Genomic DNA, 11,055 nt, shown 5'->3' with positions numbered 1-11,055 from the left:
ACTCAGGAAAGGCTGAGAGCCCTATTCCAGAACAATAATGTGAAGCCAGAGACCGCGTGGGCCAGCTTTAATGGGCTCAATGCTTAGACTGAAGGCTAGCTCCACAGGCACTGAGGACAGGCATGCAGCTCAAAATCTGAGGACATGGCCAAGGCTGGCACCTGGCATCAGAAATTCTATGGATAACAGTAACTCTGGAGTCTGTCATAACGTCCTGGCTACTCATCCATGTCCTTTGTTGATAGATCCTAATGGATTGAAAGGCATACTGCATTTTCTTTGTTTTCTTGATTATCCTTCTGAGCACAACTCCTGTGGTTTCAGACATTGCTAGAGGAACTTCTGTGAGACCAGGGGAAATGCATTTAATACTTCATGCATTGATTTTTGATGTTCTGATTATGAATTCCCACTAGACTTTCCCTCCTCTAGCCAGGCAGATGTGTTATAAATTATTTTATAGATGATTTTTCCACATGGACTGCTTATTTGTACTAGTCAATTTCAGTAAACACTGAGAGTGATCAGACACACATGAATATACCTTTATTTGTTTTCTGAGGCTGTTGTAACAGATTACCACAAATTTGGTGGCATTAAACAACTGAAATTTATTCTCTCACAGTTTGGAGACCAAAATCTGAAATGTGGCAAGGCTGTGCTCCTTTGGGGGAACTCCAGGGGAGAATCCATTCTTTGCCTCTTCCAGCTGCTGGTGGCTGCCGGCATTTCTGTGCTTGTGGCCACATCACCCCAATCTCTGCCTTCATCTTCACATCACCTTCTCTGCTGTATCTGCGTTATCTCTCATTGGCTCTCACGTATAAGGAAACATGCGATCGCGTTTAGGTCTCACCCTGATAATCCAGGGTTGTTGCTTCATCTCAAAATCCTTGATTTAATCACATCTGCAAAGTTGCTTTTTCCAAATTAGGTGATATTTACAAATTCCAGGGATGAGGTCTAGGTATCTTTGGGGGAACATTGGTCAACCTACTACAACACTGAATGAGTTACTCCCTTTCTCTCTCACAGAAGAGTTAAAACTGTTCAGAAAAGTCCAGCTACAGAGACCCTTAGGGTGGAAGGAGGAAAATGACTTAGAAAAGTTCATTGAGGGAAGAATAAAGCAGCAATTCTTTGCAGTCAGTGGGGAGAGGTTAATATAAACCCAATGAGATTGAAGTCCTGGTGGAGGAACATGTTTTGATTTCCTCAGCACAGGTCACACATTCTATGTCAGACAGTTTATCAGATTTTCTTTTTAAAAATATTACCCTGGATGTTAATTAGACTAATTGTGGTGGTCATTTTGCAATATATACAAATATTGAATCATTATGTTGTACACTTGAAAATAATATAATGTTATATGTCAAGTACACCTCAATTTGAAAAAAAATCACCATGCAAGATACCTGAAGATTTTAAATGATCTCACCCACTCATTTTTATCTTATCACTTTATTTGAAAGTGAATGTTGGCTTTGAAAATATTCATTTTTTGCCTTTGTCCAGAAGTGAACCTTTTCAGAAGACAAATCATTATGTCATGTTGACTAAAAATAAGCATGAAAAGGTTTACTTTCCCCTTTAAAAGGTCTAAAAGAGGATATTTTTAGTACGTACCGAATTCTGTTAGTTTCTAAGGAAAATAAAATCAAAATTTAAAGTAAGCGAGAGCATTCTGTGGCTCGAGCACTCTCAAGCCTTGATCTGTGCTTTGAAGTTGGTTCTTTGACCCTGGATGAACCATAAAACCTTCTGAATCTTAGTTTCCTCATCCTTAAAGTCAGAGAGCCTGATTTAATTTTTAATTGTGGTATAAAAAAGCACATAACATAAAATTGACCATCTTAACCATTTTTAAAAACATTTTTCTCACATAAGCTATATTCACATTTTAATGCAATAGGTCTCCAGAACTTGTTCATCTTGCAAATCTGAAATTCTGTATCCCTTGAACAATAACACCCCTTTTACCCCTCCCCTCAGTCCCTGGCAACCACCATTCTACTTTCTGTTTTTAAGAATTTGACTACTTTAGATATCTTAATTAGTGGAATCATACAGTATTTGTCCTTTTGTGACTGTTTTTTTTCCCCTTAGTATAATGTCTTCCAGGTTTATCCATGTTGTAGCATGTGACAGGATTTTTTAAATGGCTGAATAATATTCCATTGTATGTATATACCACATTTTGTGTATCCATTCATCTGTCCGTGGACACTTGGGTTGCTCCCACCTCTTGGTTATTATGAATAACACTGCAATGAACACAAGTGTGCAAAGATCTTTTCAAGACTCTGCTTATGTCGGATATATACGCAAAAGTGGGATTGCTGGATCATGTGGTAGTTTTATTTTTAATTTTTTTGAGGAACCTCCATACTGTTTTCCTTGGTAGCTTCACCATTTTACATTCCTATCAACAGTGCACAAGGGTTTCAATTTCTCCACGTGTTCACCAACACTTGTTATTTTCTGGTTTTTTGACAGTGGCCAACCTAAAGGGTGTGAGGTGATATCTCATTGTGGTTTTGATTTAAGAGGGCCTGATTTTTTAAAAGTAATTATTATCTCAACAGATTTTGATAATGCACACAAAATGTTAGGCACAATGCCTGGAATATAGCACTTGCTCAGTGAGTGGTGGTTATCGATAATGTCATCTTCTGTCATGGTCCAGGCATTGTGCTGGAGGCTTGAGATTCATAAACAGGAAGACCGGAGGCCCTTGCTCTAAAGAACCTAGGACAGTGTACATGGAGAGTATACTGGGGCTCCAAAACCAAAAAAAGGGAAATCCAAATATTTTGAAGATGAAAAAAAAGTAGTGACATTAAAGACAAAATTGATTAAAATCAAAACCAATATATTTAAGGGTGAAATGTGAGCTGTTATTAAGCCAAGCTGAGAAAAAGGAAGACTTTTAATATACATACCTGCAAGTTAAAACAGCAGAGTTAAATTTTTATACACAGTGCATGTGCAAGATTCATCCTGAATATAATGTATGTGGCAAATTGGAGGTTAATGTCTAGAGCCAAAATAACACTTAGCAAATTCATTAATTTTGTTTAGGTTTAAACTGATATCATTAAGGTTAATACTTTCCTGGCCCTAAGTAAGATATCTTTATTTGGAAAAAATACATATATCATACCTGATAATAGCAGGTGTTAAAACATTATGTGCTGTGAGATCATACTTTTCAAGCTAATAATAAATAAGCAAATAGGTCATTTGTTACCTTCAACACATCAGCTACTTTTGAAATTTTAAAATATTGACCAGGCATTACTTTTTAAATTAGAAAACAACAATAAAGGTACTGAAAAATTACAAAATTAATTCTCAGGGGAAGAAAACAGACATATTTTTATGCAAAACACTTATGAAAATTTTTTTTTTACAAAATAAAGACAAATCTCTAGCAATACTGATCAAGAAAAAATGAGTGAAATAAAATTAAGAATAAAAAGTAACTATCATTAAGTTACTATAGAAATTTAAAAATAGTAAGATAATACTGTTAATAAATTTGTGCCAATAAATCAAAGAACATATAAAATGGGTAATTAAAGGAACTTCCTTGGCAGTCCAGTGGTTAAGACTCCGTGCTCCCAATGCAGGGGACACAGGTTCGATCCCTGGTTGGGGAATTAAGATCCCGCATGCCACACGGTGTGGCAAAAAAAAAAAAAAAAGGGGTGGGTGGGTAATTTAAATAAATAAATAAATATATATATATATATATATATATATATACACACACACACACACACAAAGTTGATTTAATAAGAAATAGAAAATTTGAGCAGACTGCTAACCAATTTAATTGGTAATAAAATATATCTGCCTCCACCAAAGTCCCAGGTTAAGACAGTTTTACAGGTAAGTTTTATGAAATCCCCAAAACTCATTTTATGCAAGCTGTATCAGAAAATAGAAAAAGAGAGAGCTACCTAATATACTTTATGGGGTATAAGAAAAATTATAGACTAATGTTACATCTAATTGTGGATTCAAAGGTTCTAAATAAAATAATAGCAAGTTAAATGACACCCTGCATAATAAAGTATTACAACTTTCTAGGCTTTATTCCAGGATTGCAAGGATTGTTCACAATCAGAAAATTTTATCAATGGGATTCACATTAACAGAGTGAATTGGAAGAACCATATGGTCATGTGAGTAGAAAAGGTGTATGATGAAATTTAACACTGATTCGGGATTAAAATTTACAGTAAACCAGGAATATAAGGGAATGGCCTTAACTTGAAAAACCCAGAGGGAACTTCTTGTTTAATGATGAAATTTAAGAAGCATTAACTTTTAAACAAGACAAATGTGTTCATTATAATCACATCTATTCCAAATTGTATTAGTGTCCTAACCAATGAAACAAGAAAGGGAAAGTAATTAGGAAGCATAGACTGCCAAGGGACAGAAATGGTGCCGTTATTTGTAGACAACATTATTTGTCTGGATAGAAAATCTAAGGAAATCTATAGCATTAGTAAGATGGTTTAGCAGGATTACTGAATAGAAAATCAACATATAAAACAAAAGTAATGTTCCTAAACCCAATAATCAATTATAAAATGCAATTGTATAAAATATAGCATTTATAACAGCAAAAAATTATAAGAAAAAATACTAAACATTATTAAAAGACCAAAAGAAGACCCATATTAAATCTCCATTTATGATATTTAAGAATTCTATAACTCTATTTTTTTAAGGTAGCAATTCTACTACAAAGACCATAGTTATCAATTATAAACATACTTTTTAAAGCATCTCTAAGATTGGGATGTATCTTACAACCAATGGTTTCTTACATCTTGTTCCCCAGGATAGACTGTGAAGTAGCTCTCATTGTCTGAGCATGAATAAACTTTTCATCATAGCTGTTAATATTCTTGTCACTTCAATTGAGTTATGTGCATTTTTGGACTACATGTGTTGAGTTTAATGGCTGTTTAAAATGTCCTAAAATGGTAATATTATTATTCAGCATTAAAATGAAAATTTATTGTGCATGCAGAAAGGTACAGAAACAGAGAAGGAGGCATAAATTTGATATCAAGGAAGCAAATCTCTTTTATTAGAAGAAAGACTGAAACTGCATAATTTCTTGCCAAGAACAGTCAAGGACCCAAGAAAGGCGAGATACTTCAAAAGTAGGTGAAGCTGAATTATGTTTTGGTACTGTGGCTGGGAAGAACATTTCAGAAACAGCAGCGGGTGGACTATTCTTATAATAAATGCTGCATTACCAATGCCCTTGATGGCACAGGAGCTATTATTGTGTGGAAAAAACACAGATATTGAAGTTTTATAGTGATTCAGAAAAGTCAAACTCTGAATGCCAAGAAGTTTTAAGGGTATCTTAACCAATTTATTTCACTTATATTTTCATATTTATGGACCGACAAGAAAAAATATACGAGAAAAGTATGTATCTAAATAAGTCTAAGGGAGATTTTTCAATAAGTATAAAATAAAAAGTAATGTGATAAGAAATCATCATGTCATAGTTTAATGGGAAGCGATTTTTCTTTCTTAGTGGCACATAAAATCATGATGTGTCTTACAATCTATGGCATTGCAGAATAGATGAAATCTACAAATGCAAATACAATTTTAAACAAAACTAAACATGAATTTACTTGGAACTTGACAACCCAATTCTAAAACTCCTAGAGCTAAAAGGTGGAATGTTTTGCAGACCCATCACAGAGGGCTTTGTGGGTCAGGGTAAAGGATTTAGACGTTTTTCTAGGTGTGGTGAAAACTGACAGATGCTTTTTAAGCAAGTAAGTGCTCATTTACAATCAAAGAACATTACAATAAAGAGAATAAATTCTCCTGTCTGCAATGAATGAATTTTATAGAATGCCCCCAAATCTCTTGAAGAACAGGGAGGTAAGATTTGCCCTACCAAATATTAAGACTTATTACAAAGCTATAGTAAAATAAACCAGTGTGCTAATAGTCAGAGATAGATAAATAGATTGATTGAACATAGTAAACATTTAGAAACAGGCCCAAACAATTATGGAAATTTGATATATAGCAGAAGTAACATTATAAGTCAAAAGCAAAAGACTGGCCCAATACTGGGGCAACTGGGACAAATGGAAATAAAAAAACAATTTGATCCTTAAACAAAAATGAATTCCAGGTGAATTAAAGGCTTAAATGTGAGAAGATTTTTGAAATTTTCAAAGGAAAATGTAAGTTTTCTTCAGCAACACATAAAAATGAATACAAACCTTCAAAGAAAATATCAATAAATTTGACTGCATTAAAATAAAAATCTATACAAAAAAGTGCCCATAAACAAAATGAAAATACAAGTCAGAGACTAAGTAAAGGTTTTTACAATCTATATAACTGACTGAGGGTCAGAATACAGATATATAAAGAATTCCTATAAATCCAACAAAAAATAAAAATAAAACAGAGCAATAGGCCTTTCATAGAAGAGGAAACCTGAATGATCAGTAAACATGTAGAAGGGTATGAAAAGATGCTTAATAAATGAAATGAGGTATCATACTCTAACCTATGAAGTTGATGAAAGTTAAACAATCTGGCAACACCAAGTAAGGTCATGATAAAACAGGAATTCTCATGTATTGCTAACAAATCTATAAATGAATACAATCACTTTGGCAATTTCTAGTAAAGTTGAATATGCACATGCTCTCTGACGTTACAAATTCCCTTCATTGATAGAAACCTAAAGAAGTCCTCATTCACAATACAAGGAAAAATGCACAACAATGTGCATTTCTCATACTAGGTAAAATTAGAAACCTCGTTTAATTTGTCACAGTCTCCCTTCAACACTTTCAGTATATGACTTCATATACAGCATTAGAACCTTACATTACATTCTTTTTTCTCCCCTACAGGGTTGTGTGCTATTATTGTCATATATCTGAGTTTTACATGTTATAAACCCCATAACATATTGTTTTTATCTTTGCTTTAAACAGTCAAATATCTTTTAAAGTTATTTAAATAAGAAAGCAGTCTTTCATGTTTACCACTGTGATTGGCAGAATATTGGCTCCCCAAAAACATCCATGTCCTAATTTCTAGAACCTGTGAATATGTTACCTTACATCACAAAAGAGACTTTGTAGATGAGACTAAGGATAAGGACCTTGAGATGGAGAAATTATCCTGATTATTAGGTGGGCTCAATCTATTAACACGAGTCTTAGAAGTGGAAGAGGGAAACAAAAGAGTGAATCAGAAAAATGGCAGTGTGAGAAGATTCTGAGATGTAGGGGGTTATATGCCAGGACTGAAAACTCTAAGAGCTAAGGGTAGTCCTTAGCTCTTAGAAGAAATGGATTCTTCCCTAGAGCCCCCTAAAAGTGAAGTTGAATCCAGCCTCTGTAGCCCAACACCGAATTAAATCTCAGAGACAGAGGTTTGGGTGAAGTAGAAAAGAATAACTTTATTGCTTTGCCAGGCAGAGGGGGCCACAGAGGGCTAATGCCCTCAAAACTGTGTGTCTCAACTTGGAGGAGGTAGTGAGAAGTTTTATAGTAATGGTTCAAAGAGGAGGGCGTGGTCACTCGTGGACATTCTTCTGATTGGTTGGTGGTGAGGTAGGTGGCAGTCAGCATCATAAACCTTCTGGTTCCAACCAGTCTGGGGTCTACTGATTGTGGGCAGCAGACAGTTAACTTCTCCCACCTGGTGGGGTTACAGTATCTGCAAAACAGCTCAAAGATATTGTTCTGTGTATCCCTTGAGGGAGAACCAGGATCCTGCCCCAAGGCTGTACTATTGGTTCTTGACTGTTCCTCCCTTGTCTCCCTTGTCTCTGCATCCCCTCCCTTCCCTGATTAGCAACTGTTTGAACCTGCGTTTTGGAACTCAGGAAGGTCATGGAGGCGGAATGAAGCCTATTTCCTGTAATCAAGAAATGGGGGACACAGAAAGGCTTTTGTGCCCAGGAGCCCCACAGGGCCCTGCTTGGTTTCAAAAGGAACACAGATTTGCCAGTGCCTTGATTTTAGCTCAGTGAGACACGTGTCAGACTTCTGATATACAGAACTGTAAAAGAATACATTTCTGTTGTTTTAAGTCACCAAGTTTGTGGTACTTTGTTACAGCAACAATGGAAAACCACTATGCCCTCATTGATATATATATATATATATATATATATATATACACACACACACACACACACACACACACACACAACATGTGGTACTTTGTTACAGCAACAATGGAAAACCACTATGCCCTCATTGATATATATATATATATATATATATATATATACACACACACACACACACACATACACACACACACATATATACATATACATATATATATATATATGATTTTTGTGTTCTTCATTCCTTTATGTAGATCCAACTTTCCAACTAGTATTATTTCCCTTTTGCCTGAAGGACTTTAACATTTCTCGTAGTGCAGATCTGCTGGTAATGAATTCTGTCAGGTCTTTATGTTCAAAAAAGTCTTTATTTGCCTTAGCTTTTGACAGATATTCTCAATTGATATAATATTCCAGTACTTTAAAGATGTTCCTCTGCTGTCTTCCACCTAATATATCTTTTTCCCCCCTCTGGCAGATAAATAGGAGAAAATATTTGTGATCTTGGATGAAGGAAAGCTTTCATAGATACAGTACAAAAGCACAATCCAAAAAAGAAAAAATATATATATATTGTACTTCATCAAAATTAAGAACTTCTGTTCTTCAAAAGACATGGTTAAGAAGATGAAAATATAAGACATAGACTGGAAGAAAATATTTAGAAATCCCTGGTGGCGCAGTGGTTAGGAGTCTGCCTGCCAATGCAGGGCACATGGGTTCAATCCCTGGTCCATAAAGAACTCTCAAACCCAATAATAAGCAGACAAGCAACCCAACAAAAGAATAGGCAAAAGTTTTGAACAAACACATCACCTAAAAAGACATATAGCTGGCAAATAAGCACATGAAGAGATGCTCAAAATCATTAGTCATTAGAGAAATGCAAAAATCACAAAGAGATATTACTATTACATATTAGATGGTCTAAAATGCAAAAAAGTCTGTCCATATCAAGTGTTGATAAGGATGCAGAGCAACTGAAACTCCCATACACTGCTGATGGGAATGGTGAATTGTACAACTGCTTGGAAAACAGTTTGGCAATTTTTTATAAAATTAAAACTATGTCTACCATATGACCCAGTAACACCATTCTTAGGTATTTACCCAAGAGAAATGAAAGCTTATGTCCACACAAAGACTTGTGCATAAATGCTTTATTTGTAAAAGCCAAAAGCTAGAAACAACGCAATTATCAGTGAACATGTGAATGGATAAACAAATTAGTATAACCACAAAATGAAATACTAGTTAGTAATAAAAAGAAATGAATTACAAGCAACATGAATGAAACTCAAAATAACTATGCTGAGTGAAAGAAGCTAGATAAAAAAAGAGTACATACTGTATAATTCTATTTATATAAATTCTCGAAAATGCAAACTAATCAATAGTGATGTCAAGTAGATCAGTGATTGACTGAGGCTTGGGGCAGGGTAAGAGAAACGGGAGGATAACAAAGAAGCACAAGGAAATGTTCAGTGATGATAGATATGTTCATTATTGCTTGTCACGATACAGCAATGGTTTTATGAGTGCCATCGCTTATCAATGAAAACATCGATTTATACACTTTACATAATGCAATCTATTATGTCACTTATATCTCAATAAGGCAGTTAATAACAAACAAAAGCCAAACAATGATACCATTTCAGACCCATTATTTTGAGAAAAAGAAATACCAAATGTTGGTGAGAATTTGGAAAAAATAAACTTTTACACTGGTGGTGGGAAGATAAAATGGTACAAACACTTTCCAGGACAATTTGACAACATACAATAAAATTTAAAACGTTAGTATTTTAAGATTCAAAAATTTGACTTCTAGTGCTATAATCTAGAGAAACTCTTCACACAAATACCGGGATATGCAGTAGCTTGCTGGGCAGTATGTGACCACTGGCTCTCTGGGGGAATAAAAAGCTCTGTTTTCTAACATTGCAGATTTCTCAGGTGTGAATACGCTGTGGTTGATTTCTAGCTCCTGACATTAGTGACTGCAGAGTTAAGAAGGGACACATAAACCAATTAAATGTCCATCAATAACGGAATGGATAAACAAATGTAGTGTACTTGTACAATGGAGCATATAGATGTATCTCAAACATATAATATTGAGAGAAAAATGCCAGTTGCACAATATGTACAGTGTGATACCATTTATGTAAATCTAAAATGATAGAAGGTTCTTAGTTTAATTCTTTTAACATCTTTATTAGAGTATAATTGCTTTACAATGGTATGTCAGTTTCTGCTTTATAACAAAGTGAATCAGTTATACATATACATATGTCCCCATATCTCTTCCCTCTTGCATCTCCCTCCCTCCCACCCTCCCTATCCCACCCCTCTAGGTGGTCACAAAGCACCGAGCTGATCTCTTATTTATCTTAATGATTATTTATTAGATTCCATATATATGTGTTAGCATACGGTATTTGTTTTTCTCTTTCTGACTTACTTCACTCTGTATGACAGTCTCTAGGTCCATCCACCTCACTACAAATAACTCAGTTTCGTTCCTTTTCATGGCTGAGTAATATTCCATTGTATATATGTGCAAAAATATGGAACACTTCACAAATTTGCGTGTCATCCTTGTGCAGGGGCCATGCTAATCTTCTCTGTATCGTTCCAATTTTAGTATATGTGCTGCCGAAGTGAGCACCTTAGTTGAATTTTTGACATAGCTTATTAATAATACCTGAGACATCTCTGTTTACATTTTTTCAGACTCTAATCCCCTCAGGACAGGGGCCATCTCTGTTTTTGTTTTTGGTTTAATTGCTGTAGAGTTAAATAAACCATCTTTCAGTGGGTGACCCTGTAAAGCAACCTTTATTTTGGATGGGTTTCTATAATTCTTTCCAGTCTCTTGACTCCCAGAT

At 34.9% G+C, this 11,055-nt stretch overlaps 1 non-coding gene across 1 annotated transcript; it reads right to left on the bottom strand.

The window, feature by feature from the left end:
- Positions 1 to 10,728: 10,728 nt before the first annotated feature.
- On the bottom strand, positions 10,729 to 10,835 carry LOC112062330 (U6 spliceosomal RNA). The gene has a single exon (XR_002890669.1). It is a non-coding gene; the product is annotated as a U6 spliceosomal RNA (small nuclear RNA).
- Between the last annotated feature and the right edge of the window lie 220 nt (positions 10,836 to 11,055).

Source organism: Physeter macrocephalus, chromosome 21 (assembly GCF_002837175.3).
Source record: "Physeter macrocephalus isolate SW-GA chromosome 21, ASM283717v5, whole genome shotgun sequence".
In the NCBI taxonomy this organism is placed as follows: Eukaryota; Metazoa; Chordata; class Mammalia; order Artiodactyla; family Physeteridae; genus Physeter; species Physeter macrocephalus.
Note: the sequence above shows the minus strand (reverse complement) of the source record. Positions and strands in the feature narration are given on the sequence as shown.